This window comes from Delphinapterus leucas, chromosome 12, assembly GCF_059928025.1.
Source record: "Delphinapterus leucas isolate spDelLeu-1000000601 "Yukka" chromosome 12, BTC_Dleu_Yukka2, whole genome shotgun sequence".
NCBI lineage: Eukaryota > Metazoa > Chordata > Mammalia > Artiodactyla > Monodontidae > Delphinapterus > Delphinapterus leucas.
The window spans coordinates 59,050,614-59,071,178 of record NC_143140.1 but is presented as its reverse complement, the minus strand read 5'-3'; positions in this window follow the sequence as shown (position 1 = coordinate 59,071,178).

The following is a 20,565-nucleotide window of genomic DNA, read 5'->3' as shown; positions in this document are numbered from 1 at the left end:
ACTCCAGGGACATCCTGTATAATATCTGTGAAGTTGTCTGCCCTAAAGCTAATTCTCACAGCTAACAGAGTTATATTTTAGTTGGCATCCCATCTTGAGATCAGTTTCTAAAGAACGCACACTTGGTACACAAAGACAAAATTATCCTTGTAAATTCCTTAAATCATCCACGAAATCCAGTATACAACATCTTGCACACCATCACTGTCCTAATGATTTTGCATTCAACATTTTGAGAACCGCTGAGTAAGACCAGGAAGCAACGAAAACAAGTTTTGTGAAAACAACTGGACCGTCAGCAGTCTCTTAATATTAAATTATTAAATGAATGGGGAGACAGAAGATTTTAAAGAATCCCTATTTGCCTGCACGTTTGATCAATTCTACTTTAATATAAAAATCTCATTTCTTTAAACAAAGGTTGATTTTGTTTTTCTGAGGTTTCAAATATGACAATATACCTAAAAGCACCTAAGTTAAGATCTGGCACACAGTATGTACAAATGTTTGATGGCTGTGAACTAAATCTTTATTTGATCTACAACTTTGAAAAATATGAAGAACTGGCCATGTGCTTCCCTGTCTTTCCAAACTGGTGTCACTTACTGTGACTCCACGTGCTAACCATCACTCTCTCAGGCTCTTGAACACTGACTGGATAAGACAGGTCAGGTCGCATTTCACCCCTCACCTTAACTTACATGTATGATGCAACCTACTGTGAGAAAAAAAAAAAGCCAGGTTCAGAGGTTCAGAGAAGATGATTTTATTAGGTTAGACTGAGACCTCAGAGGAGGTTTCATAGAGCTGGTGAGGCATATATAGAATCATAGAAGATGTATTAAGTCAGATTGGCCAAATAGGACAGGGCGTTCTAGATAAGATACAGTTAGGTGAGAATTGGATCATGAGGGGCTCTTTGTTCTATGCTAAGGAGATTGGCCTTTATTTTACAGGTACTGGGGAGGCATTTAAAGATTTTGATTAGGTGAATGTCATGGCTGTATTTTCATTTCAGATATATTTTTCTTTACCTGAAGTGAGAAGTGTAAGGGCAATCGAATGAGAAGTTGAGAAACTAGTTAGGAGGTTATAAACCTTGACAGGGCAGTGGGGACAAGAAATGGAAAGGGGGAACAGAGTGAAGCTCTGGAGCTCATCTGAAAATTGACAGCTGATTCAGTTGAGCTGAAGATGTGTGAGAGTGATGGCCAATACCTGTCTCCTGCAAACCAGGAGGATTTGACTGGTTGAGGATGGGATTCTCCGAAAGGCAGACTAGAGGAGGGATAAATGTCACAGGAGTTTCCTGGGGGTTATCTGAGAAGATATGTCCACCAGGAACTTTAACATACAAGACTAAATAAATGTCACAGAGGAGGCTAAGGTAGGGGATATATAGACTTAAGAATCTTCAAACTCTGAGTAATAATGAAAACAGAGAGATTGACAGACATCTAGAAAGTGAGATCCACAGTGGGGCAAAGGCTTCCCAGAGAAACAACTTTAAGGAGTGGGCAGCTCATAAGTCGTCAGAAGAGAAGCAGGAAGAGAAACAGAAAGGACAGTAGGAAGGAGCTGAGGAAGAGAGTTTCATGGACAAATGCAGTGGCGGAAAGATAAGAGCTGAATGGCAGGATGGCCTCAGGTTGACCTGAAACCGCAGCACAGTTGCACTAGGGCACTGGACACAGAAGGTGGGCCACACTGGCCCAAGCAGTGAGTATGAAGTTAAGAGGCTGGGAGAGCTAGTGTAGATGCTCCTTCAAGCAGCTGAGCTAAGGAAGGGAGAGATTAATGGACAGTATCCGAAGTGCAAGGGTGCTCAGTGTTTAGTTTTGTTTCGGGAAGAGAATGTTTAACATGTTTACAGAAAAGGGACATGAAACAGCCTTTTCTGATCAATAGTGCAACACTGATCAGTAGTGACTGCCTGAACACAAGGTCAAGAACAACTGTGACACCTGTATTGTTCAGAGGGGAAAGAAAGCAGTGACTAATGATGAGTGCCTGCTGCAAGCAGGAGAGGGGGGTAGTGGCACAGATGCCCTGGATTTGCCCTTCCTTTACAAGCTTACTCCAAATGACTTGGGTTATTCACAGATGAGACGCACTTTGTACATATTGGTAAATGTTACAGTTTTCTAATTATAAAGGGAAAGGAAAGAAAAACGTAGTCTTTGTAAGGAGTTACTGGGAACAGTCAACTGAGTTACTATAGAAATAAGCTTCCCTAGGATCCACTAAATTGGTTATGAGAATGTTAGAGAAACATAAACATGAAGGCATTATTTTCCCAATTAACGATACGTTTGAGGGACTGACCTTAAAAAAAAAGGTAAAATGAAAAAAAGATGACACTCATTTATATGTTGCTTCGTATCCTGACTTTGTGGCTAAGAACCTGGGGAGAGGGTTCTCTTTGCTGTGTGACATCACCGTTTCCCCAGAGTTGTGAATACTTTGGGTTGAGACAAGAACAGATCTTCAGGTATCACAGATCTGAATGTCCGATTGCATCTATTGCCTGCCCTAGCCAATCAATACTTCTCAGGATCCGTGAGGCAAGCACAGGAAAAAATAATGGCTACCTCAAATCCTTAACCTCAGAAACAAACAGAAGAGAGAGAGAAAAATGGGTGTTAGTAAATTGGAAGCAAAATCCCTACCAAAAAATTGGCCTTGGATTAGTTAAAGCAAAACCCATTTCCTGTACTCTGGATCTTCTATACACACAGATTCAAGACAGCTTATCCTGAACACGGGCCATTTAGAAAATGGAAGCATACAAGTAATGAATCATAAAATATACTTGAGTAATTAGGAAAAGCACTATGTTGAAATGGCAGAGTTGTGATTTTTTTTAATGTTCATAGTGATTGTCTAATAATCATGTATAACATCATATAAACAATTGATCATCTTAAAGCCTGTTTTTTCTAAAATTGATCATTTGAGTGTAAAAATAAGTCAATGGATGTATATTAAACAAGTCCATATGTTATTCATATATCTCCTTGCATTAATTTGTTAAATGTTTAATTTTTCCTCTTCCTTATTTTTAAAAGATGCACTCTCCAGCACAAGAGGACTTGTTTCAACTATGCAACACAGTAGTGGGAGACGCCCACGTTGAGCAGGTGGGTTTTCTACAGCTCACTCTGTGCATTCTAATTCATTACATATCATTTTATAAAAGCCACATGATAGTGTTAAAATGTAAGGGATCTACATGTATAAACTATCATATCTAGTAAACTTTTTGAGGGCTAACCTGATAAGCTTGATTTAATATACTTATTAAATGATGTATTTATTACTTCCTGAATCAGGGGAATATAACCTACTGACTGAAACAATTGATACATCATGCTAAAAAAAAAAAAAAATCAAAACTGGAAACTCATCTCTTACACCAAAAGTAACCTGGACAGTGTCTGAGTGCAGGACATAGTTTCTCTCATCAACAAATCATCACTATCCCATTTTTAAAAACTAATTGTATCCCATAATCTCATTTTTTTTACATCTTTATTGGAGTATAATTGCTTTACAATGGTGTTAGTTTCTGCTGTATAACACAGTGAAACAGCTATACGTATACATATATCGCCATATCCCCTCCCTTTTGCATCTCCCTCCCACCCTCCCTACCCCACGCCTCTAGATGGACACAAAGCACTGAGCTGATCTCCCTGTGCTATGCAACTGCTTCTCACTAGTCAGCTATTTTACATTTGGTAGTGTATATATGTCCATGCTACTCTCTAACTTCCTCCTAGCTTACCCACTCCCTCCCCATGTCCTCAAGTCCATTCTCTACATCTGTGTCTTTTTCTTCAGAAACATTTTTTTTTTTTAGATTACATATATATGTGTTAGCATATGCTATTTGTTTTTCTCTTTCTGACTTACTTCACTCTGTATTACAGACTCTAGGTCTATCCGCCTCACTACAAATAACTCAATTTTGTTTCCTTTTATGGCTGAGTAATATTCTGTTGTATATATGTGCCATATCTTCTTTATCCATTCATCTGTTGATAGACACTTAGGTTGCATTCATGTCCTAGCTACTGTAAATAGTGCTGCAGTGAACATTGTGGTACATGACTCTATTTGAATTACGGTTTTCTCAGGGTATATGCCCAGTAGTGGGATTGCTGGGTCATATGGTAGTTCTATTTGTAGTTTTTTAAGGAACCTCCACACTGTTCTCCATAGTGGCTGTATCAATTTACATTCCCACCAACAGTGCAAGAGGGTTCCCTTTTCTCCACACCCTCTCCAGCATTTATTGTTTGTAGATTTTTTGATGATGGCCATTCTGACTGGTGTGAGGTGATACCTCATTGTAATTTTGATTCGCATTTCTCTAATGATTAGTGATGTTGAGCATCCTTTCATGTGTTTGTTGGCAATCTGTATATTTTCTTTGGAGAAATGTCTATTTAGGTCTTCTGCCCATTTTTGGATTGGGTTGTTTGTTTTTTGGATATTGAGCTGCATGAGCTGCTTGTATATTTTGGAGAGTAATCCTTTGTCAGTTGCTTTGTTTGAAAATATTTTCTCCCATTCTGAGGGTTGTCTTTTCATCTTGTTTATAGTTTCCTTCGCTGTGCAAAAGTTTTTAAGTTTCATTAGGTCCCATTTGTTTATTTTTTTTATTTCCCTTTCTCTAGGAGGTGGGTCAAAAAGGATCTTGCTGTGATTTATGTCATAGACTGTTCTGCCTATGTTTTCCTCTAAGAGTTTGATAGTGCCTGGCCTTACATTTAGGTCTTTAATCCATTTTGAGTTTATTTTTGTGTATGGTGTTAGGGAGTGCTCTAATTTCATTATCTTACATGTAGCTGTCCAATTTTCCCAGCACCACTTATTGAAGAGGCTATCTTTTCTCCATTGTATATTCTTGCCTCATTTATCAGAGATAAGGTAACCACAGGTGCGTGGCTTTATCTCTGAGCTTTCTATCCTATTCCATTTATCTATATTTCTGTTTTTATGCCAGTACCATACTGTCTTGATTATTGTAGCTTTGTAGTATAGTTTGAAGTCGGGGAGCCTGATTCTGATGAACATAGATGCAAAAATCCTCAAAGTACTAAGCAGAATCCAACAGCACATTAAAAGCATCATACACCATGAACAAGTGGGGTTTATCCCAGGAATGCAAGGATTCTTCAATATATGCAAATCAATCATTGTGATACACCATATTAACAAATTGAAGGATAAAAATCATATGATCATCTCAATAGATGCAGAAAAAGCTTTTGACCAAATTCAATACCAATTTATAATAAAAACCCTTCAGAAAGTAGGCATAGAGGGAACTTACCTCAACACAATAAAGGCCATATATGACAAACCCACAGCCAACATCGTTCTCAATGGTGAAAAACTAAAAGCATTTCCACTAAGATCAGGAAGAAGACAAGGTTGCCCACTCTCACCACTATTATTCAACATAGTTTTGGAAGTTTCAGCCACAGCCATAAGAGAAGAAAAAGAAATAAAAGGAATCCAAATTAGAAAAGAAGAAGTAAAACTCTCACTGTTTGCAGATGACATGATACTATATATAGAGAATCCTGAAGATGTTACCAGAAAACTACTAGAGCTAATCAATGAATTTGGTAAAGTAGCAGGATACAAAATTAATACACAGAAATCTCTTGCATTCCTATATAATAATGATGAAAAATCTGAAACAGAAATTATGGAAACACTCTCATTTATCACTGCAACAAAAAATAATAAAATACCTAGGAATAAACCTACCTAAGGAGACAAAAGACCTGTATGCAGAAAGTTATAATACACTGATGAAAGAAATTAAAAATGATGCACACAGATGGAGAGATATACCATGTTCTTGGATTGGAAGTATCAACATTGTGAAAATCACTATACCACCCAAAGCAATCTACAGATTCAATGCAATCCCCACCAAACTACCAATGGCATTTTTCACAGAACTAGAACAAAAAATTTCACAATTTGTAGGGAAACACAAAAGACCCCAAATAGCCAAAGTAATCTTGAGAAAGAAAGACGGAGCTGGAGGAATCAGGCTCCCTGACTTCAGACTATGCTACATAATCTCATTTTTATTTTTTAATTTGAAACATATTTTAATTGTTTCCTAGCAATTCTTAACGATATCATATGTGTTCTACTGCACCCCTCCCTAAACATTAATTTCAGATCGCTTTTCTGTATCGATTCTTTCCTCTCCTTATCTCATGCAGTACTCTATTAATAGAGCTTGCTTCTAAACTCTAGAAACCACATTTGTTCATTTTTCTCAATAATGCCTAGCCCAAATCTCTTAACTATTTGGCTTTACATCCTGGAACTTCTCACTTTCAAAACTGATTTAAACATATAAGTATCTTTTTTGAGCCACACAGTGCTTGGCAAAATGGTATTTTAGCAGAGGTAATGAAGAAAATGTAAAGTTAATCTATCCTGCAACCATGAGAAAATCTCTAGAATCTCAAATTCTTTTCAGTATATTTTTACTGATAACACCAACAATCTTAAATAACATAACAATGATGTGTTATTAACATCAGTAAGTTAACATTTCAGAGATATATATGTTGCCATAAAAATGAACAAAGTACATTTTCAAAAAAAGTTAAGGCGCAGAGTAAGAGGATTTAGCAGCTGCAAGGAAGAAGGGGATTACCAAATCAATAAAGTAGAATATGCAGGATGCAAACAAACTGGGAAAAGTGTGAACTGAAGGAGTCTTTAGGAAAATGTGAGCCATAGAGGAGAGATAGGAAAGCAAGAGATCATACTATCATTTGGCATATAGTTGTGTATGTGCGTATGCATGTATACACACACGCAGGTTACATGACATACACACATCATATAATACACATGTATATATACTATACATTATACACATACATTACACACACGTAATACATACACACTTTACATGATACACATACATAAATATATATATATACATGCGTGTGTATACATACACATATATTTTACCTAAAAAATTACAAATATACACGTTTGTATGTATGGGCAGCAGAGCCCATACACCTGCAGCAGGTGTAATAAATGTGACTGTGTTTCCCTTACAAACTTTCCTGCCCTACAAACCTCCCCACTGCTTCCAGGAATTCATGCAAGGCACTCACCCTCTGAAGACTGTGGGAGGGCAAGGGAAAGAAAGGATGGGCAAATTAGCTATAATTGGATCTTATTAACTTAGTCATTTAAATTGCTAATCTGTTTCCAAGTAGGCTCATTTGTAGACAACTCATCTTTAGCTGACTGAACTTGGCTTTTCTAACCCGCGCTTTTAATTGGAAAAGGAGAATAAGTTGTCATTTATCCTTATTTTACTTCATTTCGAAAATAAATAAATGGTCAAAAATGTCAAAAACCACTAGAATTTGGAACTCATTTTTTTTTATATCTACAAAGTTAAGGAGTATGATCATGAAATGACTAGATTTTACATGTGTTCAATTAACTTAGAATCTCATGTAAACCTAGATGATGTAATTAAAGGCAGTAAAAAATGGGGGGAGGGAGGGAATTCCTGAATTAATGTCTCAGCAAAGGCATACAAAATATGCTTTTATAGCAAACCTATAAGGCAAAAAAATGTAAAAATTTTTTTCTTTTTAAAACAAATCTTCATATCATTTCAACACATATTCAAATGCCAAATCATTATGTTGTGCACCTGAAACTAATATGCTGTATATCAATTATACTTCAGTTAAAAAAAATAAGCCTTTATGTAATTCAAAATTCCATAGAGGGCTTCCCTGGTGGCACAGTGGTTGAGAGTCCGCCTGTCGCTGCAGGGGACACAGGTTCGTGCCCCGGTCCAGCAGGATCCCACATGCCGCAGAGTGGCTGGGCCCGTGAGCCACGGCCGCTGGGCCTGCACGTCCAGAGCCTGTGCTCCGCAGCAGGAAAAGCCACAACAGTGAGAGGCCCGCGTACCGCAAAAAAAAATCCATAGGAAATGTAAACTGAGTAAACAAATTGCATTTCTTTCTGGGTCACTTTTAGAAGAGAAAATTGCTGATGATTTGAGAGGATAATACTCACAGCATATAATATTGATGTATTAAGAAATGTAATATGGGAAATTTATGTTAAACAAATTGAAATGACATAAAATATATAATTTGGACTAGACTTTAAGCTTATGAGAGGAAACATTGTTTTTTGGTTTTTTTTTTTTTAATGCCTTATCTTCAGGACTTAAACTGTATCCAGAATATAGTAGGTGCTCAACAAATACTGGCTGAATGAATACACTTAATTCATTAACTCATTTAATAGTCAATACAAGATCAATGTTTTTATGTTGGTTCTTATTTTCCTTCAAAAGATTTAATACTGACTTTACATAACAATATAATATATACCAAATCCTATCCTGAAACATATAGAAGTTGGGGCAGGAAACTCAGTTTTTATGTTACTTCTACTTTAGCCTATTCTGAAGATGCAAACACACAAAAGTTAGGACACCAGGGAGAGTTGTCCCTGATCTCCAATTCTGGATAACTTACACAGGGAGAAATGATGCTAAGAGAATGGATCCAATAAAAGTTTCAAAACTCTATTCTAATATTGATATGCAAAGGACACTGAGCAATGATATTATATCCATTAATTTTGGCAGGAAGAATATTTCTCCTTCACCAAGAGTGAGTGACCCATTTTCACACTGGCTTTTGCAAACACAAAGAGTAAGTATAGACAGCCTAGGTACAGATGTATACTTCACAGGATCTCAGGGGAAAGAAATATCCTCTCTGTTTCCTGCTGCCTTCTCTGTTTGAATATTATGAAGAGGAACAGAGAGATCACTCAAAGTACTGATATTATTTCAAGCTGAAGTGAATAACAGTATTAAAGAGAAAGACTGAATAAGCAATAAGATATCTATCTTCTACAGCAGCTAGACTATTCAAGTTCACTAATAAAAAAGGCACTAATAAATCATATTTTATTAGCTTCCATTGAACATTGTTTTTCATCAGAGTGACTTTCTAGATATAGTATCTCTAATATGATTACAGTTCCCTCCAAATAGACACCCTGATATTGAAATTGATCTAAAGTCTTTATCCTTTCTATAAGATGATCCATGATCACCTATAAGATGACCCATTTTACTAAAATACCCTTTGTTCGCCCTACAAAAATGATGGCATTAGGTAAAAGGTGACCAAGACGAGTTTATTACTCTGGAAAATAGACTATGCATAAGGACTTAGAAAAAAACCTTACATTTCCAAACCTGACAATGTAAACTGACCTTCAAGATCAAAAACGAAGACGACGAAAAAAAATTCAGAGATTTTCATGATTCAAATGCCAAAAAATATTTACCTCAATATGCTTTCTTTTCACCTCCATAGTGAGGGAGACAGGAATTACGCTCTGAAAACATCAAGGCAATTTCACTTTAATATCACATTGTAAAAGCATAAAAGTGTAAAATATCACATTGTTGTATTTGTAATATTCCCATTGAAGTGGGAATGTTAAGACAAAAGCTCATGCCACTAATTGGTTACATTTTATGATGAGAAACTGTACCAGAGAGGGTAGGTATGATGTTTTGACAGGCATGCTGAAAGTCTAGCAGTGTCATTTAACTGATAAAAGCACTGGGCATCTGCAGCAGTACAGATCTGGATTCAAATACTGGCTCCAATGTGTACCTTAGGCAGGCAAATTAATTAAGATCTCTGATTTTTGGTCATTTAATTTGTAAAATAGAAATAATAAAAGAACCAACCTCACACAGATGCTGTAGGGACTATAAGAGAAAAGGTATGTGAAGAATTTTAAACTATACCTGGAACAAAACAGATGCGATTAAGTTATCTCTATAGTGAAATGCAAATCAAAACTACAATGAGATATCACCTCACACCAGTCAGAATGGCCATCATCAAAAAATCTACAAACAATAAATGCTGGAGAGGGTGCGGAGAAAAGGGAACCCTCCTACACTGTTGGTGGGAATGTAAATTGGTGCAGTCACTACGGAAAACAGTATGTAGGTTCCTCAAAAAACTAAAAATAGAGCTACCATGTGATCCTGCAATCCCACTCCTGGGTATATATCCAGAGAAAACCATAATTCGAAAAGATACACGCACCCCAATGTTCACTGCAGCACTATTTCCAATAGACAGGACATGGAAGCAAACTAAATGTCCATCAACAGAGGAATGGATAAAGAAGATGTAGTACATATATACAATGGAATACTACTCAGCCATAAAAAAGAACAAAATAATGCCATTTGCAGCAACATGGATGGACCTAGAGATTGTCATACTGAGTGAAGTAAGGCAGACAGAGAAGGACAAATATCATATGATATTGCTTCTATGTGGAATCTGGAAAAAGGGTACAAATGAACTTATCCACAAAACAGAAACAGTTACAGATGTAGAAAACTTACGGTTACCAGGGGGTAAGGGGGGCGGATAAATTGGGAGATTGGGATTGACATATACACACTACTATATATAAAATAGAAAACTAATAAGGACCTGCTGTATAGCACAGGGAACTCTACTCAATACTCTGTAATGGCCTCTATGGGAAAAGAATCTAACTAAGAGTGGATATATGTTTATGTATATGTATAACTGATTCACTTGGCTGTACACCTGAAACTAACACAACATTGTAAATCGACTACACCCCAATAAAAATTAAAAGCAGAAAAAGTCATCTCTATGGTTGAATGATGGTTGTAGCTGTTGCTGAGGTGCCTAAGTATGCATAGAGAAGAGGCCTGTGGTCCAGGGAAGTAGCCTCAGAAAGTAATATTATTTAAGGGAAGAAAGCTGAGCAAAGCAATTTATTTCAATGCCAACTTAAAAATATAATTTCAGCTTCTTCAAAACTGATTAACATTGTGTACTGTGGCATGAATTCATACAGCAATCTATACAGTATTTTGACCAAACACTGATCACTGCTTCTGGAGGGAAAGCATGCACTAAACTGCCAAGTTAATCAAGGTTCAAACACTGCATATAAATAGATTTTTATTTTTTTAATTTCAGCAAGTCAATTATGTTTATAATTAACTAGTTCTTGACAGTACAATGCCTTGAAGCTTTAACAAATTTCCTCAAGGCTTCTAATTTTGCAATTTTTTCAACAAAACCTGCCCATGCATGATTCCTTGGCCTTTCATTAACAATTACAAGGGAGTATTTGGTTTCTTTTGCACATGTAAATTCTGTCAAGAGAGGTCTGATGTTGGCAGTTTTTACTCCATTTATTAAATAGTAAGTAATATTCCCCAAACTATTGCCTTAAAATTTTAAGATATAAAATTTTAAATAAAACTTAAAATGTAAAAATTGGAAAAGATCTAAACAGTTTTTAATGTAGATTTGTAAATTTTTCAATTGATCACTGAATCAACAGAATCAAAGTTGAAAATATCTGGAAAGAAAAAAATCTTAGATTTACAAATAATCAGAAAGATACAAAATGTTGACTAGAACTTTAGTAGTATAGAGTTATTGCACACTGAGAGGGGGCGGGGTCCATTGCCGGTGGGGGGGTAGCGATGAGAGAGAGAAAGAGAGAGAGACAGACAGACAGACAGAATGTCTGCGAGGTTTATGCCAGGAACGAAATTCAGTAATCACATCAATCCACAGTAGTTCTGGTCACTATAGATGGTAAACCGTCCCCCAGATTAAAAGCATACCTGGAGTGGTACTCTCTCAAGAGAAGACCTCATAAATACTGCCTCTTCTATGAGGTGCACAGGGTAAAACAAACTGAACATCTTTGGACTGATGTATGTATCAGAGGAGATGTTATCATTACTAACGACCCAGTCACAGCTAATGATTTTACGGCTAACCAGAGGCCTGGGTAGTTCTGCTAAACTTACAGAACAGCTTTGCAGCACCTCATGGTGGTTTTTATTCTCAGCTGAACCATTTAAAATGCAGTTCTTTTAATGAACTATGAAATGATCCAATAAGATCCTCTCAGGCATGAGGCATGCTGTGTGACTTCATGGTGATAGAATTTAAGAAGCCAGGATTCAATTTAAAAATTTTAAAGAATGAGGGATTAAAACTTAAAACCCTACAAAAACTATCAGAAATATTCATTAATATAATGTACTTGGGGAGGGAAGGAGTTCACTGTATCTCTTTTTAAGAGAAAAAAATAAACACTTTTTTTTAAAGAAGATTTTGGCCAAAATTGGGTTACAGTCCCATCTCTAAAAGTCACTGACAAATGCAAGGGGATTAAACATGTAACCATGGTTGGCTTATACCAATCAGAATTTACCCTCAAGAAAGGATAAGCATCCCTTTCCCTGAGCTGCCAATACACATTCTATAGGCAAAGAAAATGGGAGAAATGGTATTTGAGCAAGCAGACAGCATATGCCTTCCATACTCTGCTATCCATGATCCAAATTAAAATTTCCTTGAGGACAATCTGGTAATACAAATCCAATTCCTTCTAATTGCACATTCCATTGGAAAAGGAAATTTACCTCTAAAATTTTTATCTTAAGAAAATAATCAGATAAAGTGTAAAAATGTGTACATAAGACTTGATTTCAGGAATACTTAAAATATCAAAAATAATGGAAAAATGTGTCCATTAGAAGGAGGTATGTTAAACAAATAATGGGATGTTTATATTGTTAAATAATATGTAGTCTTTGAAGATAATGACATACAAATATTTGTTAAATAACACTAAAACTTTTTTATGTAAATATATGCTCTAAAATAAAAACCGAAGATGTCTGACGTCCAAATGATTACAAAAGCCAGAGGTAACTTATTTTCTTATCTGTACTTTAAAAAATTTTCTGGAGTATTTTAATAAATATATATTTTTAATCAGTTAACAAACTATAGGAAGGAAGGAAGAGAAACAAACTTCTAATATTAAAAGCAATAAATGTACATAGTTTTTATAATAGCAGAAAATTGTAAACAATGTCAATGTCCAACATTAGAAGACTTGCTGGGAAAACCTGTAGAAATGTTACTGACATAGAAAGATGATCATAACATGTTACTGAATGAAAAGAGCAGGTTACAATACCATATACTTTGTACATTGCCATTTTTGTTATATTTGTAGGTAGACATTATCTCTAGGTGGTAGGATAGCCATGGGTCTATTTTGTTTAAATTTTTATCCTTGTTCTCTAATTTTCATACAATGAGTATTTATTTTATAGTTCTCTATTACTCATTTAAAAAAGGAAAAATTTACTAAGAAAAATAAGTGGGTTTTTGCTTAATGGAAAAAACAGATTAGAAAGGAGGATATACAAATTACATTAGTTGTCTAGAGCTGCTGTAGCAAATTCCCACAAATTTAGTGGCTTAAAAAATACGAATTTATTACCTTGTAGTTCTATAGGTCAGAAGACCAACAAAGATCTCATAGACTATAATAAAGGTGTCAGCAGACTGCATTCTTTTTGGAAACCAGGGGAGAATCCCTTTCCTTGCCTTTTCCAGCTTCTAAAAGCCATCTGCATTCATTGATTTGAGGCCCTTCTATCTTAAAAGGCAGCAAGGTCACATCTCTCTAATCCTTTTTCTGTGACTTCATCTCTCTCTGACCTTAGCTGAGAAAGGTTCTCTGTCCTTAAGGACTCATGTGATTAGACTGGGCCCACAGAATAATTTTCCCATCTCAAGTTCTAGAATCTTCATCACATCTGTAAATTCTCCCTTGGCATATATGGTAACATATATACAGGTTCTGGAGATTAGAAATTGGACAGCTTGTGGGGGACTATTAGTCTGCCCACTACACAAATTATCAGGGGTGCCTGCTTTAAATATGGTTGTTACTAATGAAACTTGAATTTACAAAGAAAACAACTCATTCACTAACTCTTCACCTTACCTCATCTTAGATTTCTCCTATCTTAATTATATGAAACAGATGTGCATATCTATGTAAATCTTAGAACCAAAAGACTTCTAGACAAAAGCACAGGATAAAATCTTTGTGATTCTGGGCTAGGCAAAGGTTTCTTGAATAGTCAACAAAAGAACAGTCTATATAAGAAAAAAATTGATCAATTATACTTCATAAAGTTAAATACTTGTTCTTCAAACACTATTCAGAGAATGAAAAGATTCAGTATCGTGCAAAGGCACGTTTCATAGAAGACTTGTATGCAGAATATATGAACACTCAGTTTCAGAATAAAGTTTCCAATTAAAAATGGACAAAAGATTTGAACAGGCAATTCACCAAATAAGGTATACAGCAAGTAACACATAAAAGATATTCAACATCATTAGTCATTAGGGAAATGCAAATGAAACCACAATAAGATACCACTATACACTTGTTTAACTGGCTAAAAAGAAGACTGAACATTTCAAGTGCTGGTGAGGAGTCAGGGTACCTAGAACTCTCATGCACTGCTGAGAATGTAAATGCTAGGAATGTAAATGCTGAGAATGTAAATGCTGGGAATGTAAATGCTGCAAACATTTTAAAAAGCAGTATGACAATTTCATAAAAAGTAAAACATAACTATTATATGGCCCAGCCCACCACTCCTTTATTCAAGAGAAAGAGAAAGGAAAGCATATATCCATAAAAATAATTGTATACAGATACTCACAGAAGCTTAGTTTTTGAAATCCCCAAACTGGAAACAACCCAAATGCCCATCAACAGGTAAATGGATAAATTGTGGTATATCCATAAAATAGAATATTATTCAGCTCTGAAAAGGAATGAACTGTTAATATGCACAACAACATACCAATGGATCTCAATAACATCATTATGTTGAAAGAACCCAGACAAAAGTAGAAGTAATACCATATGATTCCATTTGTATAAAATTCTAGAAGTGGAAACTCTGTATAGTTGCAGAAAGGATATCAGTTGTTATCCAGGGGTGGGGATTGGAGAGACGAGAGGGTAGGAGAGCAAAGGAACACAAGGAAACTTTTGGAAGTGATGGGTAGGTTCCCTACGTTCATTGTGGTCATTGTTCCAATTTTGCATATATATGTCAAAACGTATCAGATAGTATACTTTAGTTATGTACATTTTATGTCATGTGAATTACATATACTTCAATAAATTGTTTAAAAACAAATAAAAAAGATAGGTTGCCTATATGAATAGAAGGAAAAGTAGGTTATGAAGCTGACAGGTAAGCCTGGGCTCAGCCGGTCAAAGAATTTGTCACAGGTTTGAATTCTGTCCTGTTTGTAATGGGGAGCCAACTGAGACTGATTTAAAAACAAAGCAAAACAACAAGAAAAAGCAGGAGTGATCTGATCAGGCCACCAAGAATTATACTCTGAAGCAAGCAGTGTCGATTTTGAACTTGAATGGCAAGGGTCTGGTAAGAGGAACATACTAGTTAGAAAGGTTGTACACTTCTTTAATTAAAATATGACAAAGGCTAAGCTAAAGCAGGGCCAATGGAAAAAGAGAGGGAGACTGATTTGAGATATAGCCATGAAGTATAAGAATTCAGTCTCTAAAAATTGATGACCCATGAAACCTGAGGGCATTTAGAGAGTGTTAGATCAAAGATGAACTAAGTTTGGGAGGCTCAGTACATGATGATGCCACAAAACTGAGGTATAAAACAAGGATGAGGAAGGGGGAGATAATGATTTAGGTTTTACACATGTTGACTATGAGGCGAACGGATGATACTCAGATGGAGACTAAGCCTTCTGTTAAAAATAGGAGAAGTTGGGGCAGAAAATGTAGATTGGGGAATAAATACTTTATGATCATTCAAAATAAAAGCACAGATGATGGTATCACTGAAATACAGTGTATAAAACAGGAATGAAAGGTGACTTCAGTTGGGGTTCCAGAAAATATCATCAAGGGTTGGGTGAGTATGAGTGGAGAAAGATTTCATCCGACATAAGGACCAAAGGAGGAAGAGATGATCAACAATGGGCAGAGGGAAGCCAAAAGGTTCTGAATCAAAATCAAAGTCATTTTGGGATTCAGCAAACAGGTAGTCATTAAGAACTTGGTGAGAGCAGTAGCCATACAGCCTTATAAGCAGAATCTGATCAAAAAGAATGTAACCAATGTATTAGAGTTAAGGAAAAAAGAAAGAAAGAAAAAAAAAAGTGGGATTAGGGATTAGGGATTACTCCTTAAAAATGTATCAGTAGGTAGGTCAATAAAAATTATATGCAAATAAAAGAAATTATGATAATCATCCCGATGATTAAAACTGTATGACACAAAACTGAAAAAGAAAAAAAAACACAGTTGCAGCCATTTTCCATTTTTTAAACACAATTTCTAAGAACAGAAAGAGTCATCATAATAAATGGTATCACTATAGCAATAACTCTGCTAACTAAATTTGACTAATCCCTTATGCTCCAGTAACTACTATAAGCACACACAAACTTTAATCTTCAAAAAGCCCCTATATGTACAAACTATTATTATTCCTACTTTACAGGTGAGGGAATTGAGGCTAAGAAAGGAAAAGCAACTTGCCCCCAGTAAGTGTCATAGCTAATGTTTGAGTCCAGGTAACACTCTTAGCTACGACACTAAGGTGTAATTATGACTCTAAAGAGCTCTAGTATGACACAACCTACTTTCTCAATGATTTGTCCCTGGGATCCTCTTAAATCTACAATGAAAGCATACAAAATAGCTATGTCGCCTACAACATTAAAATATGAAGAAAAATATAAAAATTCACCAAGGCCATAGCTATGAACTACTGAAGTGATGATCATTCGGTTACTATTTCACACTTTACTTTGACCACCAGTAAGGAGAGTAGGTTAGACGGTTGTCAGTTAAGTTCCCAGGTGCTACTTTGATCTGTGCTCAGGGAGAGTAAGGTCATTTTACGAAGTCTTTGATTCCTTCAATTCTTCAGACAGCAAGCTCTCAATGAGAAATGGGAGTGGTCCACCCAGATGTTCAGATGGAAATGTCTTGTCTCTCGCCAAAGAAACTGTACTTCCTTGAAATTTTAAAGGAACAGATTGTGTAGTTTGGGCTCTGTAAGAGGCTGAATCAAAACTTGGGATGTTCACTTAAAAATTAAGACCATGGTATACTTTAGAGGCCGGTCTTATTTCTTTGATGCACCCTGACTTGGGAACGAAAAGGGGAAACGTATTAAGTAGCTTGTGCTCTACGTTGGATGAGGACATTTTTTTCAAGAGATTTTGTATAGTTAGACTATGGCAAGGTATTACCTTCCACAGAAGATTACCTGACTTTGTATATTTCTGTTAAATTTTATATTTCTGTTAAATCAATTAATTTCTTTGCTGATTGAGTAATCTCCATTATCATGCTTTATAATTTTATATGTTGAAAATAAATCAGTTACTTCAATATGAAAATGTTACACCAGGTGTTCAAAATTATGTGGTCTCAGAACCCCTTTACACTGTAAAAAAAAACAAAAAAACAAAAAAAACACTGAGGATCCAGAAGTGGTTTATGTAGATTATATATATATTAATATTTACCATATCAGAAGTTAGAAAATTTTAAACATGTATTTAATAAAATAAACCTATTATATATTAATATATTTATGAAAAATAACTGTCTTCCTAAATTAAAATAGGCAAGAAGTATTATATTTTTATATTTTGCCTATCTTAAAGTGGCAGGTTTTAATGAAAGAAAGTTTGATTCTCATATTTCATTCTCCATTCCCTATGCCATTTTGTTTGAAGAATGTGTAGAAAATCTAGCTTCACAGACATGTAGCTGGAAAAAGAGGAATATTAGAATAGGCTTTGAATATTCTTTGATACTACACCAAAAATTAAAAGTTGTAGTTCTTTAAAGGTTAAGTTGCAATGTGGATCTGAAACTATATTAAATAACATTTTTGTAACATTAAAATCAGTTGTCATATCTCACACTTTGAATGGACTTTTTTGTCCATGAACAATTTTGTAATATCCTGTACTAGTAATTGGAAAATAATGGTTTGCTGAATTATGCAGATTTTCTAAAAGATGACTCATTTCATTAAACAATATTTAAAAGTCATACTTATTAATGTCATCATCCAACGCATCAGAAGAGCCTTCATATACTGGGAAGGTGCTAAACTGATGGCAGAGACTCATTTTCCAAAACTGAAAACTCAAGTTTATCATTGACAACAAATACTGTCAGTCGTCTTCCTTGAAGTGACAAACTCACTTTGTCCATTTCCAAGAAAATGTTTGAAAATACCCAAGTCTAAATAATCAGTTTGTCAATTGTTTTTCAAGTAAAAGTGATGACATGGAAAAAAAAAATCTCGTTCAGTTTGCAACTCAAACAACTGCACAAGTTTTTTCCTCAAGACAACAATCATACTTCAGTACACAAAGTGCTTTATGCATGCTTCCTATTTCGTCACACATAATATTAAAAAGATGTTTACTCAAGGGTTAAGGATTAACAAAATTTATAATTTTTACTGCTTCAAAGATTTAAGTGAAACACCTTTTTAAAAAAAAATAACTACAAGCACTGTGAATGCATAGTGATAAAGAACACAATGGCTGGTACAGTTTGGTGTCACTGCCTTGATTCACGCTAAGGTGACCATATTATCACTACTTTTTGCACCATCAGTACAAGTGTCAACAAAGTGAAAACGGTAAATTATGTCTCAGTATTATTAGGAAGAGTTTGACCTTCCCGATTCCCTGAAAGATCCACAAATCATACTTTGAAAACTGCCATGAGACAACAAGTAAATGAGTATACATTTATATAGTACTGCTAATACCTTATATTATGACTCTGATCTTAAATTACTGAATATTGAGAAGGGGTATAAAAAGCACACCATCCCCTTTAAATTACACATGCTACTTGTTAGGACACATTAACTGTTAGTGAAACAGAGTGAAAGATTTATGGGCAAATGCTCGTAGTTTGTGTGCAGAAGCGGGTGTGAGAGAGGAAGAGACGGGGAGAGACACAGGGAGAGAAAGAGGGAGAGAGAGAGACAGACATACAGAGACTGCAGACAACAAAATGGACCCTTTCCAAAAAGCACTGGGAAAGTAGTTTGAAAGCCTACTCAGTACCATGCATTGCCTGGATTTATTCACAGCATTCCTATTTGTTTTATTAAAAAACCAAAGCAATTAACTAGAATTAGGAAAGTCTGCACATAAAGCAACCGCACCTAACCATAAGCTAATTTCTGTTATCAGAGGTATAAAGAAGTGTGGAAATATAGTGAAAGTCAGGAGTACCCATTTGGCAAAAGAACAATCCGCAGGTCTCAATGCAGAGGGTGAGGGAAGGGCGTTGCAAGGTGTGGAGTGGCAGGTCCTCTTAAGCTGCTGCCTAGCATTGCTGCTGTGGATTTGTGAACGACGCACCCCTTTTGTGATAGGGTAAACAACAAAGCAGACCACTCAAGACTTAGATCTTCCTTAGAATGCAATAATCAGCTCTGATGACTGCTTACCACATATGCATGTAAAACATAAATTCTCAATATCAGTTGAGAATGTAACGCTGCTAGACAGCTAGATAAATAAGTAGACTGGGCAATCTTTAGAGAGACACAGACAAGAGGCAAGAGAATATGAGAAATAGGCACCTCAAATTAAACCAGAGAAGGGAAAGAAAGCTTTGCATTTCAGGATTACAAGTGTTCAGAGTAAGTTTGTGATCATGAGTATTAAGTTTGGCATATCTGGTAGAGTCCAGGAATGTATTTTAATTCTTTTAAATTTTAATAAACTTTTCTTTCGTGTGCAGAAATATGGAAAACCATCTTAAAGCACATGCCCGAGTCTCATGACAAGCTTATCACCTTTTCTCCAAGAAAAGCCACAGTGACTGGCCACATGCCAACGTGCCCATTCGTTGGCAGTTACATACACAGGCTAGGCCCTCAAAGCATCCATCTGAGGATCGCCCCTGTTATTGTTCAGTGGGCCTGCATTAATGAGTTCACCTGATCCGGCTGGTCAAGTGTCAATTTTAATGTTGCCAAGACTGCCTTTTAGCAGGGTCACTTTTCAGGATGACAAACGCGAGATTTAAAGCATGACCCACTTTCTAGTCATTGAACATCTCCTTTAGAAGCAAGAGGATCAGCATGAGTTTTTATAAACACGCATCCCAGCAAATACACTTTGCCACAGTCCCTGCGACTTCTAAATAACTGGCTTAAGGCTGGTCATCTCTAAGGCCTCATAATGGGATTTGTGCTGATTCTCTGGAACTGCTTCACACAGGCCATTTCCTCTCCTACCCAAAGGGCCCTGGGGCAGACTGAGTTCTTTAGGGAATAAAAGATATGACAATGCCTTTTGCATTCACTGTGATTCTCAAATATTTTACAAAGAGACGTACATAATATAGAGTTCTATTTTTGAAAGAAGTCATGACCTACGATTACCTGGCTCCCTTTGAACAAAAGTGTTTACATTTTGTCTGGTTTGTACACCATTTCTGGTCTTTAGTTGTTAAGAAAAAAAGGAAGTGAAGCTTGTAAACATACCCTGGGAA